Consider the following 19,485-nt stretch of genomic DNA (forward strand, 5'->3'; position numbering starts at 1 on the left):
TATATCGAGTAATAATTTAAAATGGCCGCCATGGACATACAATTAGAATCTAATCAGCAGCCTAGGAACAAAAAAAAAACAAAATCGAGGGCAATTTATTGATAAATTCTCATGAGAAATTGCCTCGATTTCATCATCATGATCTTGCAAGACGCATAGAATTCCACTGAGTGGTGCTCAAGTTTAACAGAAAAAAAAAAATCTAATAAAATTCCAGCAGGTTGCTCCAGCGGGCACTCTGTGTCAGAATAGAAACCGGGTAGATAATATGGAGGTGAGCTGACAGAAAACTGCACACTGTGTTGCCATTGTTGCGTATAAAACAAAGTACAGACATACAGAAAAAAAAGACAAAAGCACATCCAACAATAAAAACAACTAAGCACACAATACATGCAGAGAAACTTGAGTTGACAGCAGGGCCGTCCGTCCTCCTGCCGAGTGCTGCGATGCTTTCTCCACACCCCGAGCAGCTGAATCGGGTCGACTTTCCGACTACTTTTCTATCAAAACGTGCTTCTTATTCTTTTTTTTTTATGGGTTAGGACTCCGTAACATCGAGCGGAGTGATTGATGGTTGACCGTGGCAGTAACATTGACACTGTCAAATTTGGATGGTCCGATGGGGCCGCGTGATTGATGTTTCTTGTTCAGAGCTCGATGCCGTCAGCAGTCTTGTTTACCCCGAACAGGATTAGAGTCAGCTGCATGCGCGCACACACGCACACACACACACACACACATGCAATGTATATGTGTGTGTGTGTCTAAAAATTCTTGGTCTTTGAGTCCTCCTGGTGTGCTTTTTTTTTTTTTTACCAAATGATGCTTTTTCATTTTAAACTATTTAACTTCAACATTTTGCACAAAAAAAAAAGTTGTGTGTGTGTGTGTGGGGGGGAAATTTACGACAACAGTTAAAATATTGCAACAAATGATTTCACGCTCCATATAACATGTTATGGATGTTTCTATATTCCGACATGAAACTCAAATTCCATCGCGGGATAATTTCGGTTCAACTTTGGAGGATGAGATCGAAACGAGCTCCGATGATGAATTCCAGTGCAGAGTGTCGCCTTGTCTCGTTTAAAGTAGGACGCAAAGAATTCAAGAAACAAGATAGCGGGAGATTGTATGTAGGATGTTAGACTACAGGCGAGATTGAAAAGCGAGAAAGAAAACAAAAGATCTCGTGAAAGGAAACTTTGAGGCCAAGGACGTTATGAATAGGAGTCGCAGGGAGGGAAAAAAAAAAACTAATCGATAAAAGATGGTTTCGAAGTGAACGCGTGAAGTGCACGACGTGACTGTCACCCTTGAGCAGACGGATTACAATGGCAAGTGGATGTGAGCAACTCACTGCCAACATTGAAATAAAGGGGCGCAGGGACACAAAAAATTAAAACCAGAGACATTCTTTTCTTGCTCTCGTCTTTTCTTCTGCCTGTGCAATAACTCAGACAAAAAAAAAAAACAATTGGCTTTTGGTTTGTCGCCAACCATTCGTTTGGAATTGGTCTTTCTTTCCCCATTCAAAGTGGTTCATTCATTCTCCGACCCGCTGATCGGAGCCTATCCTGGCTGTCTTAGGGCGACAGGTGGGCTGCACCCTGAACGGGTTGCCAGCCAATGGCGGAGAGGAAGTACACAAACAACCATTTACATGTCCATTCAGAGCGACGGACAATTTAGAGTCATCGATCACAGTTAAATTCTGTATACTTAAGCCTCGATAGTAAAGAAACCAACAACCGAGCACACAGACCCCCCCCCCCCCCACCCACACACACACAGGTTGCTGCTGCTTTATGTCGTTTCCGAAGCACAGTGCCACGATTCTGTAAACAACGGTGACCTTTGACCGCAATACAACAAATCTTCATTCATTCATTCATCTTCCGTACCGCTTGATCCTCACTAGGGTTGCGGGGGGTGCTGAAGCCCATCCCAGCCGTCTCCGGGCAGTAGGCGGGGGACACCCTGAATCGGTTGCCAGCCAATCGCAGGGCACACATAGACGAACAACCATCCACGCTCACACAATTTAGGGACAATTTAGAGTGTTCAATCAGCCTGCCACGCATATTTTTGGAATGTGGGAGGAAACCGGAGCACCCGGAGAAAACCCACGCAGGCCCGGGGAGAACATGCAAACTCCACACAGGGAGGCCGGAGCTGGAATCGAACCCGGTACCTCTGCACTGTGAAGCCGACGTGCTAACCACTGGACTACCGGGCCGCCCACAACAAATCTTGAAAGGCGCTTATAAATAAAATGTATTGTTATTATTATTATTATTATTAAAACGGCAACTATCGCGACGAACCTGAAGAACAAGACACGGAAATTCCTTTGGATTCACAATTTACATCAAAGCAAAAAAATAAATAAATAATAATAATAAATAAATAGAAACATAAGAATTCAGTTAAAGAGAGCAAGAGAGTTGAACTTTTTGACTCCAAACATTCAGGGCTAAAAAAAAAAAAGAAAAAAAAGGCACCCCAATAAGGTTCACACTTGCGCAATTTGTGATTTCCTCTCGAAACCTGACAAACTCAGTTGTGTTCCACGGAGAGAAGTGAGAAGGATCAAGCTCAAGAGACACAGCAGATCTGGAGCAGGAGCATTCGAGGAGTTGATCTGAATTCTAAAACGTGTGTGTGTGTGGGGGGGGGCAGGGGGGTGTACGTAGCGTTTCAAAGAACACGTGGCAGGATATGAGAGCATCCGATTGGCTGAGACGGACGCAGTTGCTTCATACGCCTTCTAAGGCGAGGAACTGAATGACGAGACACTTTTGATAATCGTCGCCGTCCACGCGCCGCACCTCGCCGTCATCCGGCTCTTTGCGTCGACGTTTCCCATTTTCTGGCTCTCTCGTTATGCGTCGAGAAACGACATCGCAGTCAAATGTGATGTGACAAGAGCTCTCCCCCCCCCCCCCCCCCCCCCCGGAATAGAATGTTGAAAAGGGTATTGAAGTCTGACAGATGGGGAGCGAATTCCGACGATGGCGGAGAACCTAAGCGCAAAAGCGGCGAATTAAAAACGCAAAGCGAGTGGGCGGGCTTGAACCTTGAACCCACAGAGTCGGCTTCCGACGTACTGTGGAAAAGCTCGCGGTGGCTTGGCGAGGCAATTATGGAATCCAAATGACAAGGCGGACGTTTCCAATGAGAAAATGGCAAAACGGTTCTTTATCACACATTTCTAATTCCAATGCATCCGTCAGCACGCACGCACGTCCGCACGGCATTAAAAATACGGAGAATTCGCTGAGAATGTGACAGTCCCAATATTTTCGCAGCGTGCCATCGACTCCTCCCAATAACAATTCACGCAAGCTACAGGTCGTCCGACGCTTTGTTGGTTTCATTTCGTCTCCCCGTTTCTGAGCCTCTCTCACTCTCATCATCTCGGGACCACAATCGATCGATACAACAGCGAGCAGTGATTAGAGCTCAATTAAGAGTCGCGTTTTTCAACATTTACTTTGGTTTGGACAGAAATCCTGTGGCTGATGAAAGAGATTGATTCAATATTTTGTTTCTAAATTGCATGCAAGGATGTTTGTTTTGTTTGTTTTGTTTTTTGTTTTTTCCCTTGGCTGACTCACCGCTTCCGCCTTCAATGTTCAGATTAATTGCCTGCCACATGAACACGTTGTTGCGCAAATAAAGAACTAATTTATCGCTCCGCATGAGTTGAGGCCAGCCGCAAGGGTCAGCCCCGTTGTCAACTTTTAATATCGAAGTATATGACGTTCCGTCCGGCTAATGAATAAGAAAAAAAAAATGCCAAGTACAATCCAAAACACATTCATTCATTCATTCATCTTCCTAACTGCTCGATCCTCACTAGGGTCGCGGGGGGTGCCGGAGCCTATCCCAGCTGTCTCCGGGCAGTAGGCGGGGGACACCCTGAATCGGTTGCCAGCCAATCGCAGGGCACACAGAGATGAACAACCATTCGCACTCACACTCACACCTAGGGACAATTTAGAGTGTTCAATCAGCCTGCCACGCATGTTTTTGGAATGTGGGAGGAAACCGGAGCACCCAGAGAAAACCCACGCAGGCCCGGGGAGAACATGCAAACTCCACACAGGGAGGCCGGAGCTGGAATCGAACCCGGTACCTCTGCACTGTGAAGCCCACGTGCTAACCACTGGGCTACCGGGCCGCCCTATCCAAAACACACTTACATACAATTTTTTTTTTTTTTAAACACAGAAAGAAATAAACGCACCGTAGGCGTCACTCTTTCTTGGAGTCGTGTTATGACACGACGAACATCGTCCGCTTCCAGTCAAAACTTTGCACTCCCTTATTGGCAACCCGACTTTCCGCTTCCCTACAGATATATTTTTAAACATCGAGCGGCAGGCTTTTTTGCCAATTACCGCGACGACGTGCCGCGACATCGGAGGAAAACAAACAGTCGCCGGTACGTCACCTCAGGGTGTCGCCGCGATAATAACCTCAATCTGTCTCTGGCGCGATCCGCCGGCATCTGTCGACGGGCGACGGGTTGAGCAAACTTCAAATTTGACACTCGTGGCACATGATGGACGTGCTGCGGTTTCGTTTTAGGGTCCATTAAGTGTCTGTCGGGTTCTTCTACGGTGGTGGCATTACACTTGTTTGGCAGGGAGGACGCTTCAAATAGGTCGTTAAATGTTGCTTAGAGATTTGATCAAACTTTCATGATTGAAGCCCGTTTTAAGTCATTTTGCATTATTTTTTCAGTCTTTGTTTTTTGTTTAAAAAAAAAAAGTATACAATGGTGCACGGCACTACACATCCTGCGCTTTACATTTCTTTTCCCTCGGCCTTTGCCTCATTCATCGCAAAAGCCGCTTGAAGGTCAAGGAGACGTCGCTAATCCGATTGCGTTTTGTCTGCCGGAGACCCTTCAAATTGTGATTATTCATGAATTCGCAGCAGTGAGGAATGCAGACCGGGGGGGTTTCATACGCACGGCGAGGGTCCCCCGCAGAGGGGAGTTTGGAACGTCGGGGAGTTTGGAACCTAAGCCGTGAGATTTCGGGAATGGTTTTCTGGCAAATCACGCAGCATAGGTGGGAGCAGCACAGGCCGCACTTCTGTGAAAAGTTTGAAAGGGCATTTGGGTATTGTGTCGTTTTTTGTTTTTTTATATTCACACGCGGGCGGCCCGGTAGTCCAGTGGTTAGCACGTCGGCTTCACAGTGCAGAGGTACTGGGTTCGATTCCAGCTCCGGCCTCCCTGTGTGGAGTTTGCATGTTCTCCCCGGGCCTGCGTGGGTTTTCTCCGGGTGCTCCGGTTTCCTCCCACATTCCAAAAATATGCATGGCAGGCTGATTGAACACTCTAAATTGTCCCTAGGTGTGAGTGTGAGCGTGGATGGTTGTTTGTCTATGTGTGCCCTGCGATTGGCTGGCAACCGATTCAGGGTGTCCCCCGCCTACTGCCCGGAGACAGCTGGGATAGGCTCCAGCACCCCCCGCGACACTAGTGAGGATCAAGCGGTACGGAAGATGAATGAATGAATGAATGAATATTCACACGAACTCTTAAGAGTCGTTGACAAATGAAATGAGTTCCATTTATGATCCCAATTTTTTTTTGTTTGTTTGTTTGTTTCAACACCCATTTTGACACGCGGCGTACGTAATTAAAAACTCAAGACAAAATAAAATCCGGTTGAGTTGCCGTTGGGTCGTTACTGCATCAAACGACTCCGAAGCAGCGAACGCAACACATCCATCATCTGTCAGTTCTCAATTAGCAGTACTGGAAACGAAACGCGATGGATGACAGATGACGCGAATGTCAAAACTTCTGCGGGCCATCACCGACTGAGCCCCATGTCCTTTTTTAGCCCCCGCCCTCCGCCACGCGGCCCGCTGTGATATATGCAGTGCGCATTTAATTACAAGCTACATGGGGACTAACGATCTTCCTGCACGGCGGCCCCCTCAGCACTTTTCTCGGAAGGGTTGACATTTACGAGCTGGATGACAGGCCAAGTGTGCTCTCTCTCTCTCTCTCCGTTGTCTGTTGCAGGCTCAGCGGGTTCGCCACACCGAGTGGATTGTCCGCAATCTGGTGGAGTGCGGCTGAGCCTCTTCCTCGTTGTTTGGTACTCATACAAGTTCAAAATATGAAAAAAAAAAGGAGGGGGGGGGGGGTGGGAGTTTGAGTGGAGAGTTGAACTGACCCAAATTCAGACTGCGGGAGCGACGTCTGGCGCGCGTGGCGAGACGCTCTGTCCCGGTGAAAATAATTCCCAGTGCCACAGCGCGGGGCAGAAAGGACTTTTTTTGGTTTTTAGTCTTAGTTTGGGAGTGACAACGGAAATGAAACCTAAGCACAATTGCGTAACCAAACATGGCAAGGTTCAAAATAGGGATTGATACCGGGGCAAGGTTCAAAGAGGGATTGATACTGTATAGTCATCACACTTTTTTTGTTCTTGCTTTCAATGAGCAAAGAATAGTAATAATAATAATAAAAAAAAGTTCTTTTCCCAAAAGGAGTATACTCATTCATATCGAGCTCTGTCCACAGATAGATGGCACAATGACCTAGTAGGACACACACACACACACACACACATCCACACGCCGAGCACACGTTGTACCCCTGATGGGATTATCATCACGAATGCTATTTGATGAGAACTGGACCTGTGGCAGCAGTAATCCGCGCCGGCGTGTCACGTGACCTCAACATCCCCTCTCGACACCATGTGACAGGCGTCGTGTTGTGATTTATGCCCGGCTGATGAGAGAGCGCGCAGCGGTCACCCAGATCAAAGTTACCGCTCGAAAATTACACGACTTCAATTGACACGGGAGGACCGGGATCAGATAGAGCAACAAATTCTGAGGTTGGCTAAAATGTTTGGGGGCAGGAACAGTTTTCTTCACAATGCTTTTTGAGGGAGGAATTCAAATGTGATTGTTTTAAACAATTTTAAAGGATACTTTTTTTTTTTTAATCATCAGGGTATGGAAAGTCTCTTCTGATCTGGCCTTGATGACATCAGAAGTGGCGCCATGCATTTTTCATGTCAGCCAGCTATAATACCCGCGTTGTCAGATCATGGGAATTCCTATAATACTCGTTAGTTTAAATTCCCTCCTATTTGTGTGTTCCTGAAGGCAACACGCTGGACTCCTGATTAAAGATGACGTATCTTCCTTTCAATAAAAGGTTTTGGGTTTTAATATCATCTTGGGCTCTCTTGTGAGGTGTATGCATGTGTTACCCCCCCCCCCCTTCCCCCCTGAGTTCTCTCGCTTCATGCCACATTCCGACAGCATGCACGCGAGGCCATTTGAAGACTCGAAATCGGCCAATGTGTGAGCGTCTGTGTGAATGACTCATTCTCTTATGTGACCTGCGAAAGATTTTCGCGCCCGATAACAGACAAACATCCCAAAGCGAACAACACGAATGAAGAGGAAAAATACACACATTTTCACTCAGATGTGTTCATAAAATGACACAAATCGCTCCGAACTTTCCGAATGATCACAATCGTGTGCGTCCGTGTTGGCCTGACACAGTTCGGGAATATTTCCCGTCTAATGGCACTTAAAAATCCAGACAGCTGCTGCGTTCTAATTTCCCGTGATCCTATAATCCTTCAAATCGTAACCTGCCAACAGGAACATGATGCAGCAGCGTTTTGCCCCCCCGCCCCCCATCTCTAATACAAAGAGTTTTCAACCCGCACACAGTATAAAAATTCTAATCATAAAAAAAAAGCATCATAACTAAAGCTGCTGCGACTGCACTGAATTGCGCCAGGAATAGCCCAAGATCAGAGACAAAATATTTAATCAGTCTGTCTGCGCTCTATCTGGGGCAGACTCTCGGCATTTCCAGTAAAGAATCAACAGCCACAAGTGGAATTTGAAAATGCGGGAAATTTGGGAAGCCTACACTTTTGGGATGATCGCGCTCAACCAGTGTCCCGACTCATTGATGGGGAGGCTGTTCAATCGCCAACCAACGCCTTCCTCCCGGGATTCGAGTTCCCAATCGAGAGTCGTTTTTTTTTTCCAGGCACTTTATTACTCGTCACCGCTCCCTTCCACAAACCGCCATGTTTGCGTTGCCTTGTATGTAGGAAGAGACACCATAAAACACCAGCGGCACCCGGCGGTGCCGCCAAGGCTTTAGACAGGCCGTAAAAGTCAAGGACCGGCTGATGATGATGTGATGAGCGAGACATCAAACTCGCCGAGGCCGTTTTACGGTCGAACAGCGCGACCCCCACAAACGCCGCTCGTCCACTTGGCGTGGCGTCATTTACGTGGGATGCGGATCGGGTGAAAAGGGCACCGTGTCGACAAATGAGACGCACGTTTCTCCTTCCCTTTTTTCTGCGACTCATGCGGGAATTGTCAGGAAAAAAAGACCGTCCTTGTATATGGCGTGCATCGAGTCGCCGATTCAAGTCAGGATTGCTCACACTTGAGGGCAATCATAGCCTGCCATCGTGTCATTTCGCTAATATATCCAAGCTCATTTTGTCATCATTTATTATTCATATCCACAGCAAGCGCCGCCCTTCCGTTATAATTGCTTGTCATTTCAATTTTCGAGATTTGCACGAGGACTCGGCGACACTGTACATTTTAACTGCCCCCCCCCCACCCCCGATGAAGACGCCGCGGTGCCCCCCGCTGAGATTTACACGTCCGAAATACATGTGACGCTTGTAATTAGGAATGATTGATGCCGCCAATATGTGGCAGCGCCTACTAAATAGTCATGCTAACTGCTAACTGGAATGTTCCAGACGAGAGCCTGATGCGTTCATGATTCTTAGGAATCACGAATACACCCGAAAATGCAAGAAACGACGTGATGGCTAACGATCACGTTACAGTCTAATTTCGGAGAGGCTCCAATGAATTTAAAATGAATATTCTCAGCGCTCCCCTTTTGTCTCCTCATCAGGCTTCAGCTTGCTTACAACTCGCTCGCCATTTCCATCTCATTAATCATTCCTTTGAAATCATGCCTCTCATTAAAAATAGATGATATTATTGGCCGGGAACGGCTGCCAGCTGTTGATCTCCCGCTGCTTCCCATATTCATAAAACTACACTCGACAATGTACGTCAATTTAGCAGCCGCTCAACTGTTAAGAGAGCAAACCGTTATTAGCCCCCCCCCCATCATAACAGATGACATATTCCAACGTGGGTGGTATCTACACACAAAAAACAAAACAAAAAACAGTTCAGAAGTTAACTTTTGTATCCAGGAGTTTTATTTGTTATTTCAAAAGCCACTTGCTAATGCTAGCGCAACCCGATATCAGTAGAAGGCAAATAACAACATAGGAATATCGAATAATTTTCTCTTCAAATTCGAAAAAAGCATTTTTAGACGGTACCAAGGGGTCGGCGAATACTGTGGCAGTCTGTCGAATCGTTTGTGGAGCAGCCACAAAGGCCGCGGGATTTTTTTTGTGTGTCATGAAGGCTATCAGCTAAATTTTGGGGTTACGAGTGCTGATTTATTATTAAAAATAAAGACATGTTGAAATGGTTTATTATTATTTTTTTGACTGATGCTTCATCAATATTATCTATTAATCAGTGTTGACCAAAGTGGGAAAATACTGCCTTCACACATTTGCACTGTTGCTCGCAAACAAACGTTCATGAAAACATAATTGATGGACTCAATTATTCACGCTTGTGTCCTCCAACCGAATCAAAATGGCCTCGGAAAACGAGCAAATACAACTGGCTCAGAAATACGACTCTTTTGTTCCCTCAGAAGTCTCACTTGCGTCTTTCGACGAATGCCGCCAGAATCGGCGCCGATCAAACTCTCCAGCCGCCGAGAAAACAATATCGCTTCCAGTGAGGCTGTCAAAACTTTCATGGTGGCGTGTTGTTGTTGCCAACCAGCCTCAAATCTTTAATTATAGATCCATTTCTTATTACGGAATCCAACCAGACAAAAACGGGCGCTTGGAGACTATTGAACCTCTTTCTCTGCGATAAATTTGTTTCGAGAGACAGAACAACAAATGAGAATGTTGACGGATGCGTGCCTTCAATAACCGCAAAATGTAAATAATTTCCGGAGGCTTTTTCACAGGCCGATTCATACGAGATCATATTAGTTTTTTTTTTCCATCCGAAACCCAACAGACGTTCTGCTTTTGCGGCGCAACCGTCATTTGGGGGCTTAACGAAGCCCTAAGACAGAATGTGGGCCATCAGATGCTCTCCCCCACGCTGACACTAATAAAACTGCTGGAGCCGAAAGAACTTTCGGCGGAGGAAAAGTGTCGCATAAATTAAACTTCAAAGGAAGGAACAATAACGACGTGGACCGACTGCGGCGCGAATCGATCCAGTGACATCACGGTGTACCTGAATACCAATTACACATTTTAAGAGCCGATTTCTGAAACCGTCACATACGCATTTGTCAAAGAAGGGATTGAAAGCGCACGTGCATTTGTTTCGCAGAGAAAGCCCCAAAAACTCTCTATTGACATGAAATTAGATCATAGCAGTGTTTCATTCCCATAAACGCATTGACCAAAACGTCCAACTGTTTCTTCAACTATCCCAACGTCTCCATGGTGGCCAGATTACCCGCCAACGCGTACTAAACTTCCCATTTAGCGGGTAAACGTTATTACAAATTAATGGTAGGGAAGATAATGGACTTTAAGAGCACTACCATCATTTCAGACTTGGGCGTTTGACATGAATTATTGAGCCGCCGGCCTGCCGAGTGCTGCGGTCCCGACTTCGCAAAGTCCATGAAGGAGGAAGGATTACAGGCCGAGAATGAATCGGCGCAGAAGCGCACCGCATTACAAGGTGAGGGCTTTCGGTTTCCGCATTTAGACCTTCAACAAGGTCGGCTTTCAGTATGACGCAGTGCAGTTCAACGCCGCCGCACTCTGCAGCGTCCTTCTCCCAGTACAGTACACATGAAATAAAATGAATGTATTCATAGGACCCTTCTGGCACACAGGCAGGGGGGGAGGGAGATTCATGATAAAGGCGTGCTAGGGGTTACGCCTCAGAAAGGCGCTATGGCAACCTCTGCCGGGAGCCTTCAGACGATCAAGAGGGGGCAATACCGCCGGTAATTTTATAACACCTGATGGAAAGAAACAAAAAAAAGTACGGAATAAATAACGTGCACTTGAGGTGTGTATATACTGTACATCCGCAGCACTGGCGGTGGACTCCCAGGGGTTGCCGTTTATTTATACTTCCGTGTTTTTGTCCATTTCTGTCGCCCGTTTTTGTCATATTGTTAGATAAAGACTGATTATAAAAGGACTTCAAATTATTGCATTGTAGTGTCAAGGTTTGGAGGAAGATAAAGTGTTCAATATGGTTCAATATGGTTCTTTTTCTCTATGGTCCTTCTCTCTCTCTCTGGTGTGTCCGCATTTATGATCTGGTAAACCTCGTTTATGTTTCACAGTCTCGAAACGTCATGAGTGTGAAGAAATAATTGAAACTTTGTTTTGTGGCGTCTTTTTAGCCATGCTCTAATGTGCTTTATGATGTCCTTGTGAATCATTTAACAGGAAAGCGACGAGGCCATTTTATAAATTAGATACAATCACCACTCCAAACCCAATGTAGTATTATTATTATTATTTTTAAATGTATGTGATGCTTTATGGCCCCATTGTAAAAAAAAAACACGTAAACGACTTGCCCCCCCCCCCCACCCTGCACTCCCTCAAAACGTATTCAAGGCACAGAGTTGGTAAAATACAGCAAGTGAAGGGTCTTTGCAGTTCAACACAGCCCTGCGCTTTGTGATGCTTTCTCACGTGTGAATGCGGCTTCCCTTGAATCAATACGCGAATCGGCCTTGTGAACAGTTCTTTCAAAATACGAGAAGGAATCTAACCCGTCTTTGAAATGAGTTTAACCTCAATTTCTCAAGTGTGCATTCGTCAAATTAGTAAACCAATGTTTTATCCATGCCTAATAAATACAAGGACTCAGTCACGCATGATAAGACACACACACACACACACACACACACACACACACACACGCGCACGCACACAGAAGCAGGTCAGGTGAACACGGAGGTGGCTCCAGCATAATGATTTTCAGATGACTGGCCGCTTTCGCCTGACTTGAGGATGGTTGCCAGTGATTCACAGGGCACAAGTTGAGACAGACAACCATTCACATCATCACTGTGTACGAGCCGAGCCCACACCGCCTGCACCAAAATCAGGCACGCTCATCTGATTTGAATCAATAGACCAATTTGTCCCACCAACTCTACCTATTAGATAAGAAAACCTTTATTAGTCTCACGATGGATTGTTGACCAATCGTGTCTTAAGATCTGGAGCATTGCAATAAATGTCATCACATTTTGCTAATCACAACAGAAATTGTTTGCCGATGATGCTGGCTGCATCCAAAATTCGAACAATTTGGAATTCTTGTCAATATACAGTACGCCTCACGATGGGCTGCTGGGTTTACACCTCAGCTTTCGCCCAAAGTCATCTGGGCTCATTTGCATTCATCCGTGACCCTAGTAAGGATAAGTGACACATAAAATGGATGGCTGGAGGACGGCACTTTACAGGGTAATAAATGTAAAGACTCAGAGACTCTCACCCAGATTCAATCAGAGCGGGACAGGTTTCCCCCCCCCCCCCTCATCTATACTGAGAGTTAATCGCACTTGCGTAAAGCTTCCGGCTGACGAATTGACCGCCGTCGTTGAGGGAATTATGTGAATCTACCGAGAAATCCACAACCAGCGTCTGGATCCACTTATTCCATCAGTGGGGGCAAAACAGGCACTGATCCTTGGCATTGTCAAGGTATCCCTGACTTCCTCCCTAAGGTACCCGGACATAGCTACCATGTCTGTGGCCTGTAGCAGGAATGGCCGTTATCTGGATAAAGTGCTCGGGTTGGCAAAAAGTCCTTTGAATGCTTGAATACTTGGCTGATAAAGCTTTGTGAATATTGTCGGAACAAAATAAAGCTTAGGATCATGTTTCTATATTTGCGCTTAATAATATGGTGCTAATATAATGTACAGTGTGTAAAGAGATAGACGGACAGATGACAGCTAGCTAGCTAGACAGATAGATACTGTACTCCTCTTCAACCAGTAGAGGAGTTGCCGGTTTAATGGAAACTATTTTGAAAAGAAAAACAAATCAGAACAAAAACATAAATCAAAACCTCAGTGTAGTGATGATTATTTTAAGTTGATCCTGAATCCTCAGCCGGATGACAAACGTAAACGTTCAAAATAGGACATCTCTCCCACAGGACTAAATGATGCATGGTTCTGAAACTTTCAAGGTGCAACGCACTGCGATACGCCGTATCATGAACGTTTTTCAAATGGAAGGTTTGTAGACGACATCAATCAAAGGAGGGGGGGGGGGGGGGAGGCATTTGATTAAAATTGCTGCGGTTACTTGCTTAAACAACGATAATGCATGATTAAAGATCAGCTTGCTGGTGCGACTATGAAGTGATTGTGTGGAATCAGGACAAGGTCAGCAGACAGAAAGCGCAACGGATTACGCGTGCGGGTGGGAACGTGCCGAGGGAGCACATGGTAACGTGAGGCAGAGCGTTGAGGAAACGGGTCGAAAGAAGAACAGCTGAATTTTTCTTTTTTTTTTTTAAATCTAAACCTGACAAATGCTCAGAATATCGAAGTGCCGATGCAGCAAGGCAAACAGCTGGTCCAGGAGACACTTTAATTGGCCATGATTGACGTTGGCTGTGACCATTCCCATAGCGGCGCTGCCCTTCCTCTAGCGGTTGTCAGCGATGCGAGGGAGAGCCTGCAACTTCATCAGACAAGGCTTACATGTCTCTGGAACAGGGGGACTTGAAGAAAAAGCTCCAAGCTCCGTTATTTTCTCAGGATTGTTTTTGTAGATTTTGTTTTGATTGATTTGATCCTGTCATCTCGTCTCCATTTGTTTACACGCGCATATTTTACGCTGGGAAAATATGGAATTGACAAGGAGAATCGTCAACCGAAGGAAACAAATGATTCCGCGGAGGCGAATTAAATCTGCTCTCCAAAAGAAATGGTTTTGCTTTCCCATCCTTAACAGAAAGTCACTCACGTGAGCTCCGTCAAATGTGAGGATGAAGCTAATTCAGTCGTTTCATTATGGTTCACTTTGTATTACACTTGAATTTGACATCAGCGATTCAACTCTATGTTGTTTCAATAATTTGAGTGTGACCAGGCATATCGTGGTCATCGGAATCCCGCCTTACATATTTGTGGGTGTTCATTTCTGGCCCAGAAGATGACCATCTTTTTGCACATTACAAGTCTGCTCCGGAGCCAAACGTTTCCCAGTTGGTATGAACACCCATATGTGCCAGAGTAATGATTAGCTTCAGCGTGGGTCTTAAACCTCCCGGATTGAGAGAGAGGGCCAAGGCATCTCTGCATTGTTCCAGATGGTGACCGGTAAACCTCCGAGATGGACTTGCGGATCATTCCGAGTAAACAAATTAAGAATGCAAAATGGGGGGGGATGAGCGGAATCAGTCACGATTGTGAGTTCAGTGCAATTCTGCTCGATTTATTGCAGTCGTCTGTGTGTGAGCTGACCGCTGGCAAAGTCAACGTCTTTTTGAAATAGTCCGGCTACATACGTGCGGTGTATAAGCGATGAATTGGAAGCTTAGCGATACTTTTTCAATAAAAAACATTGTGCGATTGGTCGCCACGGTGTGAAAATGACGCCCTGTTTGATATGATTGGACTGGTTTTGTCACATGAAATTTGACTCGAGATTGATTCACGTCTGAATTGTCATTGGCAAACCAAAATATGAAAAGTGGCAAATAGCTTGCAGGAGGAGGAGGTCTGCGTGGGCGGGCGAGATGGAGTCGAGCGCGCGCTCGGCTCAGGAATTCTTTTGACTGTAAAGAAAAGATGGAGCAGTCGCTGTCTCGCTTGGACCTGAATTGAAAAAGCAAAGCGTTTGCGAGACTGCTGGCATGAGCGGGCAGGCGAGGAGAGAAAATGTGTCAGTAGGGAGCTTCAATAATGGATTTACATCTAACTATGTATCGCCACATCAATACCTGAATAATTAATTTCCAAATAAATCACATCTCACATCCTCGTGACTTATTATTGCTTTTGTTTCACTCGAGCGCCAGCAAATTTCATTTTGACTCGCCGGAATGGGTTAGAAAGACAAATCGATGCTTAACTCTTGCGGGGTCACTTTCACACCAAATAAAATGAGAATAAAACTTCTGTTCATTCATGAAAAAGACTTTGTTAAGGCTCAACCTCTACGGGCACTTCCTATTCCATTGTTCTGCAAACGAGCAATGATGGATAGTATCATTTGGAGACAACAAAATTGACAATGTGGAGCCTCGAGGTTTTCAATTGATTAACTGACTATTTTTTTATGCCGTAGTTCTGCAAATAAAAATATATTAGGGGGACACGAAACGAATCAATTCAAATAACAGTAAAATATGAACGTCATCACATGATGAGGAAAATTTCCAGCACCTGCCCAACCCCACCGGAAACGTATAACAACCCCCACGCCCCCCCAAAAAAAGAGCGCTCAAGCGATGACTCTGCACATTGTCGCGCAGCTGTCATTGGGTGGTCCTACTGCACAACGCTACCCTGATATTACAGAAAATCTTTGGATATTTACATGGTCTGTCCTTACTTATCGTAGTTGCTTGTTAGCATGTAGCGGCTACATGCTAACAAGCAACTACATTGTAGCCTATACTATCGGAGACAAATTCCTTTTGCGTTCTATATACTTGGCCAATAAAGCCGATTCTGGAAACGTCATTTTATTAGGATTGCAGTTGGAATATTCCAAGAACAAGTATATACCTCCAAGACTGTCAAGGAGCTTGTCAAGTTAAAATCAGTCCAAGTTTTACAAAATGATGAAATAGTCTTTTTAAAAATTTTTTTTTTTTAGTTTGTTTGAAAAGAAAAGTCACGTTTCTTTCCAATAATATGTTTGACACGCCCCCACGGTAAACCAGACATTCATATTAATAATGCATTTGTGGAATGTGAATCAAGCAGATTTTAGCCATCTCAGGGGGAGGCCATTTCGCCTTGCGCTGTCGACTGAAAATGAAAACTGCCTCAGGGCTCAGGTAACAACGACTTCAGATCACCCGTTTTCTGGGTTTCATGTGATCTACACGAGCTAAGCCCTTTTGTTGGGGTGTGTACAACAAAATAGTCAACATGACTTCCTCTTTAAATAAATGTCCATAGAAATATTCTATGAAATGACCTTGTTAATATACGGCGGGTCCCTACAGAAAGACACCGGTTGCTGGTGTCAAACCGCCGTGTGTGTTAGGCCTGGCTCAAGACTTTATTCATACTTATTATTATTTATTCAATCGAACTGCATTAAGTATACAATGCTTGTATGCAATCGTCGCGGCGGACATTGAACATACGTGTTGCTCTCGTTGGTGTTACATAACTATCCGTCGCCAACAGTCGGATACATTTTGATGTTATTTTAATCCGCAGCTTATCTGCGCTCAGTCTTAGGCATCACAAACTGTGTGTGTGTGTGTGTGTGTGTGTGTGTTTGTGAGCATCTGTCACTCTCTGCATTCATTTGCACACTTCCTTCAGACGTGATGTATTTTCATTTAAACACATACACGCGCTTTTGGAACTGTCTAATAAGTCTCCAAAATACCATCCAAATGTTCTATTTTGAAATTCCCCTTTCTTTGTAAAATACCCTGTAATTGGAATACTGAAAAAGACATTTTTGAAAGAAAATAAAAAAATATAGCGACGACGCATCCACTCCGGTGGACATTGGAACCCGATACAAGCGTTTACAAGGAAGTCCCAGGTAATTAGTGAACTAAAATGCTGTTTTAAACTGATCTATTAAAAGTTATTATTCCGGGATGCATTCCAAGCCCCCTCCCAGTGAGCTCGAGGGAACAAACAAGTGTTGAAAATAGATGCACGCATTTTGTCATTTCTTGTGATGTTTTATTTTGCTCTTAAAGCTCGAAGGTAATGGGCTCAGGTTTTATTCTTCTCACTCATCATTTCTCTTTTGTTCCCATTTGATGGCAGTGCCTCTTTGCAGAATGTGACCTCTTTATCACCCGCCGTCTTTCTCTCTCAGTCTTGTGCCTTTGAATTTCCCTGCTTCTTGTTTCATATGCTGTCTAGGTTTTGGACTGCTCGCAGGCCCAGCAGGAGTTGGTCAGTCAGGTTGCCATGGCAGATGACGTGGGGACAGCATGGCTCAGTTAAGCAAAGATTACGTAAAGCTCAAATTGAGTGCCAGCGAATGGCAAAGAATTGTCTCATGCTTCCAAAAAAATGACTAACAAATGTGACTGGGGGGCTGGGGGGGGAGGGGTTGTGCTGTGTTAGATCATTTATGCTTGTTTACTGGAACAAAAATGAGGTGCGCACATGAACCTTTTTTTATTCGTCACAAAAGGACTAAAATAGTGTTTTGTGATATTGCTTCTACGTATATGATGAGTCATGTTAAAATGTCAATCGATGAAAGTGCAAATATTGAATCACAAGGATCGAATCAGACCTTTTGCTTAGTCATGATGAGTCGCATGAAAATCAAAGAGCAGGGTGGGTTTGGGTAGAAAAATAAAAGAAAACCTCGGTTTGCACTTTGTGTTTCGACCTTAGCTTCCTTTGTTCTCTGCAGCTGTCGACCTTTCCCCACTAAACTCTCATGCACAGTTTTAGAGTAGCAACGCGCATGCATGCATCGGCGCCGTTTTATCTCCTGAGCAAACCAAATTTGAGCTTAGATTCGGTGAATTGCGCAAACAGTCATTCATCTTCAAAATGCATTGATGGGATTTGGCCATCATATGAGACACGGTTGACCTTGCAAGTGTACAACAACAAGCGTATCCCAAAATCTCGCTTTGATAACCTAGCGGTGTACGCGGAGGTGCGAATACGCTCCCGTCTCACAGGTGAAAACGTTTCCCATGCGACGCGTGCAGTCATAAAACAAAAGATCAAAAGCCAGAGTCCTGCTTTCAAATCGCAGCCCTCCACTCTTTTGATCGCGCCGCGATCGGCTCGCGGCGCGATCTATGGTCATTAAATAAAAAGCATAAATCACGCTGAAAGCTTGCTAGTAAGAGTTAGACGCAGTATTCACTCGAAGGACATGCATTGGGTATTCGTGGTGATGCAGGTGTCAGCGAATATTTAAGACTCTGGTTAAAAAAAAACAAAAATACGTCGTACACTCCGCCCACAAAATACAAGACAATCAAGTGGACTTTAACGCAACCTTCGATGACACTGCAATTCAGTACATTCAATTGGTGTTGCAACTCCATCTCCATCCTGAAAGGGGCCGGCAGCGGATGTACTTCCTGAGGCTGCTGAGGAAGCATGGCCTGCCACAGCAGGTGCTACGACAGTTCTACACGGCAGTCATCGAATCAATCCTGTGTTCTTCCAGCACGGTTTGGTTTGGGGCCGCCACAAAAAAGGACAAAATCCGACTTCAACGGACAGTTAGGACGGCAGAAAAAATCGTTGGCACCGCCCTACCCACTCTTGAGGACTTGCACACTGCAAGAATCAAGACAAGGGCACGGAAAATCCTCCTGGATCCCCCGCACCCTGCCCACCACCTTTTTCAGCCACTCCCCTCAGGCAGACGCTACAGATCCATGCGCACCAAATCCAGTAGACACTTAAACAGCTTCTTCCCTCTAGCCATTAACTCCCTAAACAGTCACTCTTCTTGTACTACAAAATGGTACTCCAAAAGTACTGGTTACTCTAAAATGGTTCAATGATTTTGTTGTTTACGATGATACTAGTGCAGCGTGTTATACCGGAGACAAATTCCTGGTGTGTTCTACATACTTGGCCAATAAAGATGATTCTGATGAACTTTTTGGCTTGGCTGCTCAGAGGTCGCCACTGTCATCCATTTTAGTTTTGTTTCTGGGCTTGGGACGAAAGTGGATGGGTACTGGGACACTTTGTCTGTCATTAAACCAGTGTGGTCTGTACCAAAGTCAGCGGCGTACACCGCCAAAAACATTCAAGGTACAGTTTAAAGGGCTGCTTGAGAGTGAGCAAGGAATGCATCATCATCCCTGTACGAGAGCCCGATGATGTCTTCCTGGCGGTTTCCTGGCTTGACCCCCCGACGGCTCAAGAGGTCATGGCAAGCGTCTCTGGGCGTGTCAGTGCCTGCCATAAGTGCAAAGCGCCATGATTCACTCCTAGAGATTAATGTTGCGGTGAAATATTTTCAAACTAAATCAGCCTGAAGTGAAGTGCTGTGTATCATGTTTTTCCTGCGGAATTTACGATGCACCAAGAGCATCACTTCTCTCCCTCTTGATTTCTGTCCTTCCGTACCGCTTGAATCTTCTTTATAGCTCCACAAACGTTATTTGTGTCTC

The sequence above is a fragment of the Hippocampus zosterae genome, chromosome 17 (genome assembly GCF_025434085.1).
Source record: "Hippocampus zosterae strain Florida chromosome 17, ASM2543408v3, whole genome shotgun sequence".
In the NCBI taxonomy this organism is placed as follows: domain Eukaryota; kingdom Metazoa; phylum Chordata; class Actinopteri; order Syngnathiformes; family Syngnathidae; genus Hippocampus; species Hippocampus zosterae.